This window comes from Microtus oregoni, unplaced genomic scaffold, assembly GCF_018167655.1.
Source record: "Microtus oregoni isolate MIOR12 unplaced genomic scaffold, Mior012 000018F_ref0000195, whole genome shotgun sequence".
Lineage (NCBI taxonomy): Eukaryota > Metazoa > Chordata > Mammalia > Rodentia > Cricetidae > Microtus > Microtus oregoni.
The window spans coordinates 25,022,200-25,039,085 of record NW_024543077.1 but is presented as its reverse complement, the minus strand read 5'-3'; the positions used below and the strand labels follow the sequence as shown (position 1 = coordinate 25,039,085).

General features: G+C 43.2%; 1 protein-coding gene and 1 pseudogene across 1 annotated transcript in view; both read left to right on the top strand.

Annotated features, from left to right (window-relative positions):
• The window catches only part of LOC121459131 (A-kinase anchor protein inhibitor 1-like), a 58,311-nt gene that overhangs the window by 24,018 nt on the left and 17,407 nt on the right, over positions 1-16,886 (top strand). The window lies entirely within an intron of this gene.
• Positions 14,701-15,663, top strand: LOC121459130 (annotated as a pseudogene).

Genomic DNA, 16,886 nt, shown 5'->3' with positions numbered 1-16,886 from the left:
AATATCATACAGTGTCTTCATTCCTTTAAACATATAACTCAAGGTTAGTGTATGAACTAAGGCTTTGAATCAGGAATTTTGGTTTAACACAATTTTTTCTACTTACTTACCATTTGACTCGAGGGAAATCACTTAGACTTTCTGAACCTCAGGTGGCTGAGTTATAGAACTGATAACAATCTTTGTTATTTACAGAGTTTCAATCACAATTTAAAGAGAGACATGTAGAATGCTTAATGGTTCATACATCGTAGAAAAAAATTAAATTATAATTGTATTTAGGTTATTAACGTCAATCAGAGATTCAACTTGCACAATTGACCAATAAGTTCCCATACAATTCTCAGGCATTAATGTTAGTTCCTATGGATTTCACTGTGTAGCTCAGGCTGACCTTGAACCCACGATCTCCCTACTCAGCCTTCAAGGTGGTAAGAGCACAGGCATGCACCATCAGGAGCAATGGGATGCTGCTTCTGTTAAAAACGAATTCCTGTTTTTATGTTCTGATCTTACTTTTTTGCAGATTTTGTTTCTCACTCATCGTTTTCATGGTTGCCTCTTTGTCTTTCTGTTAAAAGAACTACAGTGCCCCCTCCCCCACCCACACGCCATTTGAAGTGGCAACGTCTGGAACACACTAAACTTTCAGGGATCGATCTGAAGTTACAGCCGTTGTGTAATTTTGACAATGTCACCATTTTCTTCTGTGGTCGCTCTTTCACTTCTTGGTAGGATGGCCACGTTCAGTCTGTGGATGCTCTCCAGAGAGGGTCTTATAAATGTGTTTACAGAAAAGTGAGTCAGGATTCCCAGGAATCGCTGCTCCCAGCAGTAGAATGCCACTTTCTTGTCTTCTTGGTAAGTCTACACGTAAGAGTTGGAGCAACAATTTCTTTTCTGATGTTGGGTTTCTGTTTCCTTTTGCTAATAATGGTATCAGCCATCTTAGCCTTTGGCAGTAGGATTTCTTGAGGATAAAATACATGTGACTACATTAAAAACTATGTAAAAAAGCATTTGTATTAATTGGTTAGATGAAGTATTCTGAGAAACCTCATAAGGACTAATAATTCTTTCAATAAGTATTTGGTAAGAGAAGACTTAATAGTCTATAAGAATCCAATGAGTAGATTCTTGACCTCAGGCCCATGCGTAAAATGAGGATGAACTGCAAGTAACTTTGCACTGGTCACCTGTTTCTGCAAAATAAAGTGCCATAGAGCCCAGTGGCCGAGCAGTGTGGCTTCATTCACCCTGGTGTGCCATAGAGCCCAGTGGCCGAGCAATGTGGCTCCGTTCACCCTGGTGTGCCATAGAGCCCAGTGGCCGAGCAGTGTGGCTTCATTCACCCTGGTGTGCCATAGAGCCCAGTGGCCGAGCAATGTGGCTCCGTTCACCCTGGTGTGCCATAGAGCCCAGTGGCCGAGCAGTGTGGCTTCATTCACCCTTGTGTGCCATGGAGCCCAGTGGCCGAGCAGTGTGGCTCCATTCACCCTGGTCACCAGTCTTTGATTTGGAGAGTGGACTTTCCAGAGAGCTCGTCTCTGCTCTGACAGCCACTAGCCAGGAAGACTTTGACATCAGAGGTTTGTATCAAAGGCTCACTTACTTGATGACTAGGGACTGACATTGCCTGTCAGGTAAAAATAGCTGATTGCAACCCCTTTATGCTCCTTGCCTTATGGCTTGGAACTCTTGCGTGATGGCTGCATCCAAGGGGAAAAGACTAGCTGTCACCTTGTCATAACACACCTTTGGACGTCCTGCCCTGCTCTATTGTATTAACTGAGGCAAGTTCGAGGAGATAGGGTAGCAACCCTACCCTGAGAGGTGGCAAAGTTCTAAAGAATAAGGGACAGAGGAGATGTGGTGGTGCTGTGGTAAATTTCTGCAGACTATAAACTCATATGTCGTTACTTAATATACCTTTAATAAATATTTAATGAGCCAATATATGGAAAGGATATAGTTCATACATTGTAATTGGTAAATATGGACGTACTGTTGTTACTGCATGTGTGAATGTGTTAGGCTACTGTGAAAGAGTCTCTCTGCTTAGTGCAGACTCAGACTGTGAAATTCTCAGTTCAGTAGAGGAGATCCAAGCCGAAGGGTTAACTTGTTCAGTCCTCCAGAAGAAACTGAGGCCAAGAGGCCAAAGTTACGAGAGTTCACCACAGATCAGACAATGGGATGCGGAACTGCCCAGTTGGCAGCCACAGAAGAGATCTCTGAATAGAGTGTGAAGAGCACCTAGTGCTCATGAGCTGTGGATCCCGACTTCTGATAGCCCCGAGCCTAGAGAAATAGGCTTCCTTCACTTTGGAGTGGATTATGTTCGTCCATAAAGGTTTTTTGCACTTATTTTGTGAATTAGTTTAATTCATGAGCTTCTGCAAAGATCACGACTACTATATAATAGACAATTTTTTTAAATAAGAGTACCTTTGAGTATTAAAATATTTGAGTTGATGATGTAGAAGGCGTGCACATAGTTATGGTTAATAAACCTTCAGGCTAGTGCACATCTGAAAGGCCACACGTGAAGAACTGCCATGACCAGGCAAGCAGAGCCTAGGGTGAGGGTGGGGAACACAAATGGCTTTGCTGTGTTAGTGTTCACTTCTTCCCTAGCAAATAATGAATGTGACTTATTGTTAAACTTCGCCATTTCTCTCTGAAATATGTTAAGTAAAACTGGATTTATAAAATTAATTTATAGAGACTTTCTGGCATAACTGCTATATTCGGAGAGGCCCTGAGAAGACTGACATGTCCCACGAGTTGACGGTGGCCATGTGATGGTAATCCATGTGATAGACAATCTTTGGGTTACTGACAAGTTATTCCTCAGTGAAAATGGCTTCCTGGAGCTGAGATGTGAACACCTCCTTGAGGGAGGCGATATGGGCTGACAAGGAATATCTGTCAAGGTCTTAGGTGGAGGAGTTGACCATAAATTGGTTTGTGTCCTTGATGCTTTGTTGAGTTTTGCTTACACCTCTTGTGGTGGTTACTTGGATATGGTAACTTGTCTAGACCGTGATATCAGTGATTTGGTCTACCACTGGTCTAAATGTTGAGGGGAAGATAATTTTTAGATATGACTAACATTTGAATCATCACATTTGGGTAAAGCAGACTATCCTCCGTGATGTGGTTGGATCTCATACAATTAGTTGTCAGACTGAGGTCAACGGAGGATTGCTGAAGTTGAAGTAATTCTCAAGACGGAGACATGGAAATTACATCACTTTCCCCAGATGCTGCCCTAATGAATTGGTGTTCAAGATGGAGACATGAACTCTTACTGTGTCCCCACTGGCTTTCATTGCACACTTTAGCTTCTGAGTTCCAACATCTCAGGGGCTAAGTCCTTACAAGAAATCTCTCTGGTTTTGGTGAATCTACCTCTTTTAAGAGAGAAGGAAGACTGAGTAGCATAGTGTACTGGCTGGTTTTGTGTCAACTTGACACAAGCTAGAGTCACCAGAGGAAGAAACCTCAGTTGAGGAAATGCCTCCTTGAGATCCAGCTGCAAGGCATTTTCTCATTTAGTGATCAGTGGGGGAGGGTCCAGCCAATGGTGGGTGGTGCCTTCCCTGGGCTGCTGGTCCTGGATTCCAAAAGAAGGTGGGCTGAGCAAGCCATGGGGAGCAAGCCTGTAAGCAGCACCCCTCCGGGGCCTCTTCATCAGCTCCTGCCTCTGGGGTCCTGTCCTGTTTGAGTTCCTGTCCTGACTTCCTCAGTGATGAACAGCAATGCGGAAGTGTAAACTAAGTAAACCCTTTCCTCCTCAGCTTGCGTTTTGGTCATGGTGTTTCTCTGCAGCAACAGAAACCCTGACCAAGACACAGACTCCGGGAGGAAGTTGCCCACTAAGCAATGTGCACTACAGAGTGGGACCAGTGGTTTTGAGGAAGAATGCACGTGAGCTGTGGATCTGGCCCCTTGAATTTGAACCCAAATCTGAAACTTCCCAGCTGAGCGTTCTTCAACAAGTTATCTAACCTTTATGAGCTGCAGCTTTCTTTCTCTGTAACAAAAGACCGCAGCTCTCATCTTCTGGCAGGCATAGACACAGTACTCAGCCATCGGCGGCTCCTTCAGCAAGACTGCATCGGCCACTGGTTAACCCTCTCCACCCTCCTCCCTTCCTATGCTCCTCGTTTCTCCCCTTCCCTTCCTGTATAGGCTTGGGTAGCTTCAAACGTAGCCCAGGCAGTAGCCCAGGCTGGCCCTGCACTCTAGGTCTTCTTCAAGAGCCTTTTCTCTTTACCCTACTCTACTTTGCTTATGGGACTGTTCATTCTTGATAAATAAAAATACACCCTTTCACTTTTTATTACATTTTTTTTTTTTTTGGCAAAAAGGCTTAGGAATAAGCCAGTGACAAAATTCTGGTAGTAACCAGAACTCAGGAAAAGTTGTGTGTTCATATATAACCTAGGAGACACAGTAGGAAAATGATGTTTGTTTTCCTTTCAGTCAACTCCTGCATATGGCTGTCTTTCTGCCTGCATGAAGGGAAGATGGCCCTGATTCATGTCATTTAGAGGAAGCCCTGGAATCATTCACGAAAAGCACTTAGTGATGCCGGGATCATTGTAAGCGCTTAGTTACCTAAGAGTAGAAGCCAGCAGCAACTTCAGGAATTTTCGTGCAAAGATTGGTCCAGGTCCAAAGTGAAAAGGACAGGCAACGACAGCAACAAGGAAAGCAGGCTAGATGGGAAAATACACATGTTCTATTCTGCTATCATCTGCACTCAAGCAGTTTCTATAGAGATCAGTAAAAAGAAAAATACTTGAGACATGGTAGGACAATACTATAAGACTCCTATCTGGCTATCTGGTTATTGTCGTCAGCATTTGGTGATAGTTGAGAATCTGTGCCATAAAACATTGTCTCTGTTATAAGCTCATTGTTTCGAGCTTCCGGCAGGATCCTGCTGCCTGGTATTTCTGCACGTTGGCAACACTGGTGCGGCAGATGCGGACGCTTGCGGAGCCAGCCGCAGCTCCCTGCTTGTTCACACTGAAGGGGAAAGGTTTTCATTCTGGGTTTTTCTCTGGTATCCAGCCTCTGCCCGTGAGACTCAGGCAGAAGCATCCTCCTTGCTTGTACTGATGCTTTCACTCCCATTCCCTGGGACAGGCTCTGCTCCGGTCATGTGACCACAGAGTTGTGGGACAGAACCTGCCAGTTGGGATACAGGGCAGGAAGCACTGCCTGCTTCGCTACCCCGCCTGGAGCCGTAGATGTAATGGCTACAAGACGAGTCCACTTTGTTCTGTTCCTTTCCTCATGTGAGCATTCATCTCTAGCACACAGAGAGCGTCAGGCTTTTCAACCTGCTCCGTTTGCCATCTGCACATTCCGGTGCTAGTAACATACTGCTTTAATCACACGGGACACATTTTACTATGAGTAGCAAGGTCTTCTGCATGACGTCCGTGTCTCAGTCTCTTTTAGACACGATAAAGGGAGTCGTTCTTTGGTAATTTGCACTTCAATGCCTGTTTGCTTAGCACATTACTAGTCTTGGTCAGGTGTGTTGTGCCTGCCCGTGTGAGACAGGGTTTCTCTACATAGTCCTGGCTGTCCTGGAACTCACTCTGTAGTCCAGGCTGGCCTTGACCTCAGAGATCCACCCGACTCTGCCCCTGCCAAGTTGGATTAAAGGCACGCGCCACCACCACCTTGTTTTTTTTCCTACATACTCTACATTTTAATGAATTTCTCAGAAATCAGTTCCAAGTAGTGAAAATAATGGCTTCTCACAGAAACTGTCCAGCACATCTGTGAGTTCTGAGTGAGAGAGGGATTCCCTTTTCTAGGGAGGAATACTTGGGCCCGGTCAGTGTCTTGTTGACATCACGTAGTTTAAAGGGGAGGGTGGCTGTGTCCCCAGACCTTCACGCTCAGTCCTATAACTGCAGACATCTTTCCGTGAGGATTAAAGGAAAAAGGACATTTGGAGGACAGTGTAGAAGGATCTCAAGGTCATAGCCACGCTGCCTTTTGTCAAGTGCCTTCCTTAGCAGAGCCTTGGTATTTCATGCTGCCTGTGCTGCTAGTCTACTATTTCAGGACATGGGTTTGCAGAGACTCTTGGCTAGCCTACAAAGGATTCTGGGTAAGCCGCTTTGGGTCTGTGGATGAAGTGCTTTACTATCAAGTGGATTAGAACATAGGTCAAGAAGGAGGTGGGACACATTCCTTGGCATCCTATCTTTGAAAACTCTTACCTGTGCTTTCCTGAAGAATTGGGCATAGCCCAAGAACGTTATTATCAGGTGTGTGTGTGTGTGTGTGTGTGTGTGTGTGTGTATGTGTGTGTGACCAAGTAGGGCCATGCTGCATGTGTGTGTTTGTGTATGTGTCTGTGTGTCTGTGTGTGACCAGGTGGGGCCATGCTGCACAGCTGTATAGCTGCATAGCTGAAAGCTGGCACGGCTCCCTCTCATACTGTTTTTATCATCTCCCACTACTGTGGGAGCTTTGGGAGATGCTGCTACAGCTTGGACCACACTCCATCTATGAGTAAATCATCGGGCTGAGCTGCTGGACCATTTTTCTCAGTTAGACTAGCTCCCAATAAAGGTCTTGCAGGGCATCCCCAGGATAAGCTACTCATACAGGCTGAAACATTTTAATAGGGTATTCTCAATTCACCTCTATTTCAGCCAGCTTGTTCGTGCAAAAACAGCTCTTATCTCAACAGGATAGGAGATAGTTTATTCTGGATCCAACTATAAGAGATCATGCCCTGGGGACATAGATTAGGTTACCCCAAAGTCTATGTTTCAATGTGGTAACAGTTTTATGAATTTTTTTTATAGTAATGTAACAAAGAAAGTCACTTTTCAAATAGCCTGAAATAGTACGTCGGAGGATTACAGAGAGCAGGGGAATCCTGCTAGAGGCCATAGATGCTGCCCGATGGTGGGAGGAGCCTTTCGGTTGGTGGGAGCTGTGATTTTTGTTAAGTTAGTACATTTCTAAAGGCTTTTATCTGTTAATCCCAGCACGTTAGGTAAGAGAAGAGCAGAGAGGAGCAAGGAATGGCTACTAAGGGGCTAAAGAGAGCCCAAGGAAAGTTGTAATTTGGTGCTGGACCAGCAGCATTCCAATTTTTGTATATGCCTGAAGTCCTAATCTGAAGTCTGCCTTGCAGGCTAAGTGGAAGGGGCAGTTCTTCCTGGCATGCTTAGCGGAAGAAGGGGCCGTTCCTTCTGGCAACTTCCTTTTGCAAGCCCTTGATAGGTCCATACTTCCTCAGTTAGTTTTTATGTTCTATGACCTGTTTTCTGTATGATAGAGCAGCATAAACACAGGAGTTATACCCAACAGGAAACGAAATGACATCTTAAAATTATTCAGTCTTTGGATTTGAGAGGCAGAGATGAGCTCAGACCACAGAGGGCAACATTACTTATCCATTTTGTTGTCTTTAGACTTAATTGGATGAAGGTAGGCTGTATTTTTCATACCAATTTTGACAACTGAATGACAGGGTTTTGCTACGACATTTCCACACGTAGGCATGATTCTACTTTGTTCGTACACACACCCGCCCCCGTGGTCCTCAACCATCTACTCTGGCCTCCTCTCTGTGGTCCATTTCTTCCTCTCAAGTATTACTAGGTCTCCTATCTGCTTTTGTGACCTATGGATTCCATTCCGTCCCCTCACCGCTTAGGACTTCGTCTCTCTAGTCCTGTTCCTAGTTTCATGGCCTTCATGTACATGGGTGCAAATACAAACCTAGAAATTTTATTTTAAACTTTGCACATAAGAGAAAACGTGTGATATTTGTTTGTCTGAGTTGGGCTTATCTTATTTGATGCAATAATCTGCAGTTGCTTTGAGAGTCTTGAAAATGTTATACTTTCATTTTTCCTAATGGTCAAAATTATCCTTTTGCGCATGTACCATATTTTACTTATCTATCTGCTATGGATGTTTAGGCTGGTTAATGAGGAGTGCGGCAGTAAACAAGGCTATGCGCTGTTTCCGTGGTGTGCGCTGTTTCCGTGGTATGCGCTGTTTTTGTGGTATGCGCTGTTTTTGTGGTATGTAGACCAGCTAGTCCTTGGGTAAATGCCCAAGAGTGGTTTAGCTGAGTCATATGCTAGGCTTTTTTTTTTTTTTTTTTTTTTTTCCGAGACAGGGTTTCTCTGTAGCTTTTTGGTTCCTGTCCTGGAACTAGCTCTTGTAGACCAGGCTGGCCTCGAACTCACAGAGATCCGCCTGCCTCTGCCTCCCGAGTGTTGGGATTAAAGGCGTGCGCCACCACCGCCCAGCTGCTAGGCTTATTTTTGAGGAACCTTTACACCGGCTTGTATATGGACACCCCGGTTTATATTCCCGCTACCATGTTGTAAATGTGCTCCTCTTCCTGTGTTCTCGCCAGCATTTGTTGGCGTTGCTTTCCTCGATGAAAGCCGTCTGCCAGCAGAGAGGGTTCAGTGAGTTGTAACTCCCATTTTCCTGACAGCTAACTGTGTCACTCTTTTTCAAATACTTATGGATAGTTTGAATTATCCCTTCTCTTTAGACTTGTCTGATCAGTCCATCAGTGTATATAGTGATGAGATGATTTGGGGGCTCCTGGTTTTTACAGTCTTGTAAATCTAGTATCTATCTATCTATCTATCTATCTATCTATCTATCTATCTATCTATCATATCTATCTATCTATCTATCTATCTATCTATCTATCTATCATCTATCTATCTATCTATCTATCTATCTATCTATCATCTCTGTCTATCATCTATCTATCAATTTATCTATTATCTATCTATCTGTTATCTATCTATTATCTATCTATCTGTCTGTTTATCTATCTATTATCTATCTATCTATCTATCTATCTATCTATCTATCATCTCTGTCTATCATCTATCTATCTATCTGTTTATCTATCTATTATCTATCTATCTATCTATCTATCTATCTATCTATCTATCTATCTATCATCTCTGTCTATCATCTATCTATTATCTATCTATCTATCATCTCTGTCTATCTATCTATCTATTATCTATCTATCTATCTGTTTATCTATCTATTATCTATCTATCTATCTATCTATCATCTCTGTCTATCATCTATCTTTTATCTATCTATCTATCTGTTTATCTATCTATCTATTATCTATCTATCTATTATCTATCTATCTATTATCTATCTATCTATCTGTTTATCTATCTATTATCTATCTATCTGTTTATCTATTGATTATCTATCTATCTATCTATCTATCTATTATCTATCTATCTGTTTATCTATCTATCTTCTCTGTCTATCATCTATCTATCTATTATCTATCTATCTATCTATCTATCTGTTTACCTATTATCTATCTATCTGTCTGTTTATCTATCTATCTGTTTATCTATCTATTATCTATCTATCTATCTATCTATCATCTCTGTCTATCATCTATCTATCTATTATCTATCTATCTATCTATCGATCTATCTGTTTATCTATCTATTATCTATCTATCTTTTTATCTATCTATCTATTATCTATATATCTATCTATCATCTCTGTCTATCATCTATCTATCTATCTATCTATCTATTATCTATCTATCTATCTATCTATGTTTATCTATCATCTATCTATCTATCTATCTATCTATCTATCTATCTATCTATCTATCATCTATCTATCCAGATATAGATATATTGCATATTTCCTTCTGGTCAGATGAGTACTCGGTGAGCGTTTTCTCCTGCCCTGCAGGTAGTCTTTATTCTGGGGATTGCTTTCCCTTGATATGAAGAATCACATTATTATAAGAATTTTTAAATTTCTTATAATCTCATGTTTCAATTTTTGGGGCTGTTGCTCATGCTATTGGACTCGTTTCTGTGCCTGTATTTGAAGTGTTTTGCCGATGTCTTTTGTAGCAGGGTCAAAGTTTCTGGTCTTTGGAGGTATTTCTAAGGTGTTTGAATAGGTTTTGGAGCAGGGCGAGAGCTATGGGCCTGCTTTCCTTAGTCGACAGCTTTTGCAGAACTCATCAGTTGAAGAGGCTGTCTTTTCTCCTCTCACCCATGTTTTTGACATTTCCCCCTGAACTCAGGTGACTGTAGCCTGGCCAGTCTCGTTCTCGGTTCCATTGTTGCACACATCTGGTTTGTGCCAGGCCTATGCACATTTTGTTGTTATGACTCTGTAGTATAATTTAAGATCCACATCTGGTTTGTGCCAGGCCTATGCACATTTTGTTGTTATGACTCTGTAGTATAATTTAAGATCCACATCTCTTTTGTGCCCGTCCTATGCAGGTTTTGCTGTTATGACTCTGTAGTATAATTTAAGACCCAGTATTGTGATACTTCCACTGTTAACACTCTCTGCTTAGAGGTGATTTTGTTTTTAGTTTATTATGAATTTTAGGATTATTTTATCTAGATCTGTGAAGGCACCATTGGAATTCAGTGGGAGATTATATTGAACCTATAGATTTATTTTGGTGATACATTTTTACAGCATCAGCTTTGCCAATCCATGATGTTGGTAGGCAGCCCTATCTGTGAGTGTTTTCCTCATTGTCTTAATATTTTCATTGTAGAAGTTCTTTACCCCTTGGTTAGATTTTTTTGTAGGCATTTTATTTGCTTATTTATTATTATAATTTTTTTTTGGAGATAGAGTTTTACCATGCAACTCTATCTGGCCTAGATTTCTCCTTGTACAACAGGCTGGCCTCGATCTCACAGAGATCCACCTGCCTCTGCCTCTCAAGTTCTGGGATCAAAGGCGTGCACCACAATGATGGAGTCGTATTTTACTATCTTTTAAAAGCCATTGTGCATTAGGTTTTTTTTTTAATTCCTGGTTTCATTCTTGGAAAGTTCTTTCATGAGCTATAGAAAAGCTACTGATATTTTGCATATTGATTTTGTATCCTGCTACTTTGCTTAATGTGAGATCAAAGATTTGCTGGTGGAGGCCTGAAGGTCTTTGAAATATCAGATCATGTTTCCAGCAAACACGGATACTTTGACTTCTTCTTCTCCTTTTTGTCTTCCTTTCTGTTCTTTCTCCTGTTTTACAGTTCTAGTTAAGTCCAGAGCTGCACTGAGCATGGATAGAAGAGTGGGCGTCTTGTCTTCATTCAAAGTTCGGATGCAGTTCTTGATTTGTTTGGTCTGGCTTTTGCTATATCGAGATTTGTTTAGTTTCTTCCTACTTTTCTTAAAGCTTATCTCATACAGGGATGGCAAACTTTGTCCAGGCCTTTTTTTCCTCCATCTACTGGGATTATCAATACTTTCTGTTTGTCCCTTGCTGGATTTTACTCTGCGTGCAGGGTCTGTTGTTGACGCTGCTCCACTGGCCACAGGAGGCAGTTTCTGTCCCGCCATCTTCCCCTGGGCTCCACGGGGTCTGCTCTGCTTTGATTGGTTTTTATGTTACACTTGGGCGGCGCAACTGCTGTTACGTCTCCTACCACGGATTGGTTAGAAGGCAGGTGCCGTAACCTTCAAATATTTGCTAAGCTAAATCCTTTCAACGAGGGGTTCTCCATGACAACTGAGGGCTAAACTAAGGATATCTTTTTTTTTTTTTTTTTTGGTTTTTCGAGACAGGGTTTCTCTGTGGTTTTGGAGCCTGTCCTGGAACTAGCTCTTGTAGACCAGGCTGGTCTCGAACTCACAGAGATCCGCCTGCCTCTGCCTCCCGAGTGCTGGGATTAAAGGCGTGCGCCACCACCGCCCGGCCAAACTAAGGATATCTTAAGTCACTGAGAGATGCTATCTGTACCCTTGAAGGGGACTCGAACTTCTGTTCCATTGTAATTATAGGCATGGCCTTGTCGTGAACCCTCTAGAAAACAGCTGAGTTAATTGAGTTCCATGTAATGAATAAATTATCATACTTCTACTTGTTTTCCTTCAAGGATTTTTGCATGAAAACGATACTTTTAAATGCAAAACTACCATATATTTATAACACAAGCATGTCCCGAAATTGTGTTAACCGTACCCCAAATCCTGAGAAATCAGATGCTCCCTCTTCTATTTGGTTGACTCCTGGCCTGCTAATGGAAGAGAACTTCATGACAAGCACAGGCCCTCGTAAGTATGCTTCTCACGGATTTTCATCTCACGCACACCGAATTACCTACAGCCTGAGAGAGCATGCTTGCACATAAATTCACTTCTCTGTAATTTTGTCTTCAGATAGGAAGTTTTCAAATCATGGATTTGTTCATCTTACTCTAGATTTTCTGCACATGGGTAGAGTGTCTAGTTCACAAACAACGTCTTGTTTGCTTAGCACACATCCTCCTAACGTACGTACTGGTCTTATCACATGCCCTCATGTATGTACCGGTCTTATCACACATCCTCACGTATGTACTGGTCTTATCACACATCCCCACGTATGTACTGGTCTTATCACACATCCTCACGTATGTACTGGTCTTATCACACATCCTCACGTATGTACTGGTCTTATCACATGTCCTCACGTATGTACTGGTCTTATCACACGTCTTCACGTATGTACTGGTCTTATCACACATCCTCACATATGTACTGGTCTTATCACACGTCTTCACGTATGAACTGGCCTTTTCGTTCATCTAATGTTGGCATCGTACCCTTTCCTCAGCCTTCTAAAAAGGCATAATTGTTGTACTAATGGATTTTAAAAATAAACTGTCCGGTACATTATGTGATCCAAATAACTCTCCCAGATGGATCCCAGAGACTTTGAGTCATATTGTTCAGCCTCTGAACACTTGTATTGATCATGCTGTCTGCCAGCATGTGTTTCTCCTCCTCTGGAAGTCTCTGTCTTGAGTCACCTGTTCCTGATTCACGGTATTGGGAGGCGGGTCCTCTCATTTTCCTACTTTTATAGAATTTAATGAACTCTGGTTTCTGCTTGTTTTATACAGGTTTACTCTCCTGGGAAAGTAAGGCTTTGTGAAATTGGTTTTTAAAATGTGTTTTCTTTTTTATCCTTTAATATTCGTATTGTATGGTGAGACTATTCCTCTCATAACCTTGTCTTCCCCTTCTCATGATTCCTTTCTCCCAGTAGTATCTTTTGACTCCCCGATTAATTGCTGAAAACTTTCTTCCACATCCGTGCTCTGAATTCTCTGTAGGTTAACGACATTGTCTTGTTGGCAGCCGTCTAACAACTTCTTATAATATTTGATTAGAGATAATAGTAATGAATTAAAATGGCTCTTTAGGAGTAAGAAAATGGTTAAACCAATTTCAGAAAGACAAGTATCATATTTTTCTCTCATCTGTGGCTCCTAGATTTTAGAGTGTATACACACCCACACGTGTATGTATGGATAGATAGATAGATAGATAGATAGATAGATAGATAACACAAAAGTAAAACTGGCTAGGGGACAGAGGATACTAACAGGGAAAGAAAGGCTGAGAAAATGAAGGACAGGGTCTCCTGCATGGGGAGGGCGCATATCCCTGGTGGTATTTCTGGCTTTTGGCTTTGCCACAAAATCATTTTGAATATTTTCATGTGATTTATTTTTGCCAGCGATTAAAAAAAAAAACCTATCAGAGAACTATCAGAGAAGTAGTGACAGTTCCTTTCCAAAAAAATGTTGTTCATGAACCAAGTGCTTCAACAAATTAAACTATAACTAAAGCAGGCAGACCTCAAAGTGACACCCTGGCTTGAGGCCCGGAGAGATGCAGATAGAGTCTTCAGTGTTTTGAAATGAATGGTTTAAACGTTTGCAAAGGTTAATTTTTGGTTACTGAGTCTCAAAGTACAGAGTACATTTGGAAATTAGCTGCTTAGATGCAAAAGGCAAACCTTGCATTTTGGGTCTTGAATCATCTGCTTGGTTGTCTCCATTAATTACACAAGGCATCCTCTGTGAGTATAAAACTGACCATCTAATAAGAGGATACTGGGACTGAGAGGAGGACTCAGCACTTCAGAGCACTGCTGCTCTGGCCAATGGTGAGGGACAGTTCTATATTCTGTCAATTATATTTTAAATAAACGCTGATTGGCCAGGCAGGACGTATAGGTGGGTCAACCAGACAGGAAGTAGAGGCGGGGCAATAAGAACAGAAGTATTCTGGGAAGAAGAAAGCTTTCTCGAAGTCCTGCCTAGACCACTGAAGAAGCAGGATGTGATCTGCCCCGCTGAAAAAGGTACTGAGCCATGTGGCTAACATAGATAAGAATAATGGATAATAAGAATAATGGATAATAATGGATGATAATAAGAATAATATAAGCTACAAGAGCTAATAAGAAGCCTGTGCTAATGGGCCAATCAGTTTATCATTAATATAGAATCTCGTGTGACTTTCTTTGGGGCTAAATGGCTGTGGACTGGTGGGAGGACAGAAACCCCAACAAGCAGGCCCTCATGTTACAGGCAGAGGACCCTGGTTCAGTTCCCAGCACTCAGACAGTAGCTCACAACCATCTGTAACTCCAGCTCCAGGATTGGACACCCTCTTCTGGTATCTGTGGGCACCAAGCATGCGCATGATATGCATACACAGGGAAGCAAAGCACTCTACACATAAAATAAAAATAAACAGGAGGAGCACGTGGAAGGAAGGAAGCCGGTGTGCAGTTAGCTCTCCCACCAGCCCAGGCCACAACCTCTCTCAGTGGCCAGTCTGGACTCCCTGGGACTCGCTATAGCTGGGCATGGCAGAATCTGCACAGGTGCCCACGCTGGTCTACCTGGTCACAGGTGGCTGTGGCTTCCTGGGGGAGCATATTGTTTGAATGCTGCAGGAGCGGGAACCCAGGCTCTGAGAGCTGTGTGTCTTTGATCTGCACCTCAGTTCCGGGCTGGACTCAGGCCCACGAGGTGGCAGCTGCCGTGGCTGGATCTCATGTGGTCTTCCACGCAGCTGGGCTGGTGGATGTGTTTGAGAAGGCCAGTCTAAAGACCGTCCACAAAGTGAAGGTGCAGGGCACACAGAATGTGACTGAGACTTGTATACAGACTGGAACTCAGTTCCTGGTCTACACAAGCAACATGGACACTGTGGGACCTAATATCAAGGGCCACCCCTTCTACGGGGCAATGAAGATACCACATATGAGGCAGTTCACAGGCAACCCTACCTTTGCAGCAAAGCCCTTGCTGAGCAACTGGTCCTGGAGGCCAATGGAAGGAAGGTCAATGGAGGGCTACCCCTGGTGACATGCACCCTTCGACCCACAGGCCGTCCCAGCTTCTGTAGAGCACGGCCGAGTCTATATTGGTAACGTGGCTTGAATGCATGTGCTGGCGGCCCGAGAGCTGGAGCAGCGGGCAGCACTCACAGGTGGCCAGATGTACTTCTGCTATGATAAACCGACTTCAGCACCGAGTTTCAGGGTACCTGTGGACTTCGGCTGATAGGCACCCACTCACTGTTGCCCTACTGGCTGCTGGTGCCGCTGGCTACCCTCAATGTCTTGCCTCAGTGGCTGCTCCGCCCACTGGGGCTGTACACACCCCCACCAAATCCCTACACTCTGACCGTGGCCAACACCACTTTTACTGTCAGTACCAACAAGTCACAGCGCCATTTTGGCTACAAGCCCCTCTTCTCATGGGAAGAGAGCAAGGCCCGCACCTTTCACTGGGTGCAGGCCTTGGAGGGTTCGGCCTGGTGACGGCAGGGCCAGGGACTGGAGGCCACTGTCGTACACACTCAGGGTCCTGAATCTTCAGAGCCTGGATGGAGAGAAACGATTGCCTTCTGAAGCTAGGGGCTATGGTGCCTGACTGGGTGGTAGGAACCGTGCCAGGTTTTAACTACACAGATCTTGAGCCTGGGTGCTATCCCAGCCTCCAAGCTCTAGGGCAGGGTTTGGGGACAGACTTATCCTTGGTCCCAACTGAGGCCTGCCAGCTAATTGGCAAAGCTGATTCCCAAATGGTCTCACTACCCTTTCCATTTCTGGTTTCCCAAGCAGGAAGGGGCTCACGCTGGTCTGCTTTCTCCAACTGGTCTTCAGACCTAGCTTCTGCCACATCTGGCTCTCCTTAAAGGGTTATAGTTCCATATATTTTATCTGTATCTATTCTAGATATTTACCTTTTAATTTGTTTTAAAGAAAGCTGAAGAAATCAAGGATTTTCCATGTCTTCCTTCTCCAACCAAATTCACTGCCTGTGATATTGTTAGCTTTCTGCTGAGGAGGCTAACCATGGCGTATCGGGTCAAGCCTGGATTAAAATCCTTTTCCAAAAAACAAACAAGTAAATAAATAAATAAATAAATACAAACAGATCTTAACAAAATAACGGTGTACAACCCCACCCCAAAACTTGTGCTAGCTGTAGATCTGCTCTGTGAATCTGATCTGTGGTTGAGACAGTACACGCCAACAAAGACAATCAAACTGTGGCTGTCAGCAATAGTGCAATTCTTTGGAACAATATTAAAGAAAAGCAAGGAAGTAATTGTGAGAAAATCCAGGTGATTTCTTACATAGTGAGAAGAGAGGACGTAACTGCGTAGGGACACTCAGGAAGCTTGTACTGCAGGCTGGTTCTTACGTTGATGGTGGCTAAAGATAGCAACCAAGTAATGCATGATGGGAGATTTGTGGTTGAGGCATCCTGTTCTATGAAAAATTGAGATGAGGAGAAAATTGTGAACACGGTGGATTACCTTCCCCCCATAGAGCAGGAACTACAGCTCTTACCGTGCTGACACCGTAAGTGCTTCGTTGGTTACTGTGTCTTGTGTAATTCGTTTCTGTCTTCTGTATGTTTGCTAGAAATATTCAGGGCACTACCTCCTATTACAACTAGATACAGGGAGCAATGTTATTTTGGGGTAACTAATTGTCATGCTCTGAGATAGTACCTCTCCCCGCCTCCCAAGTAT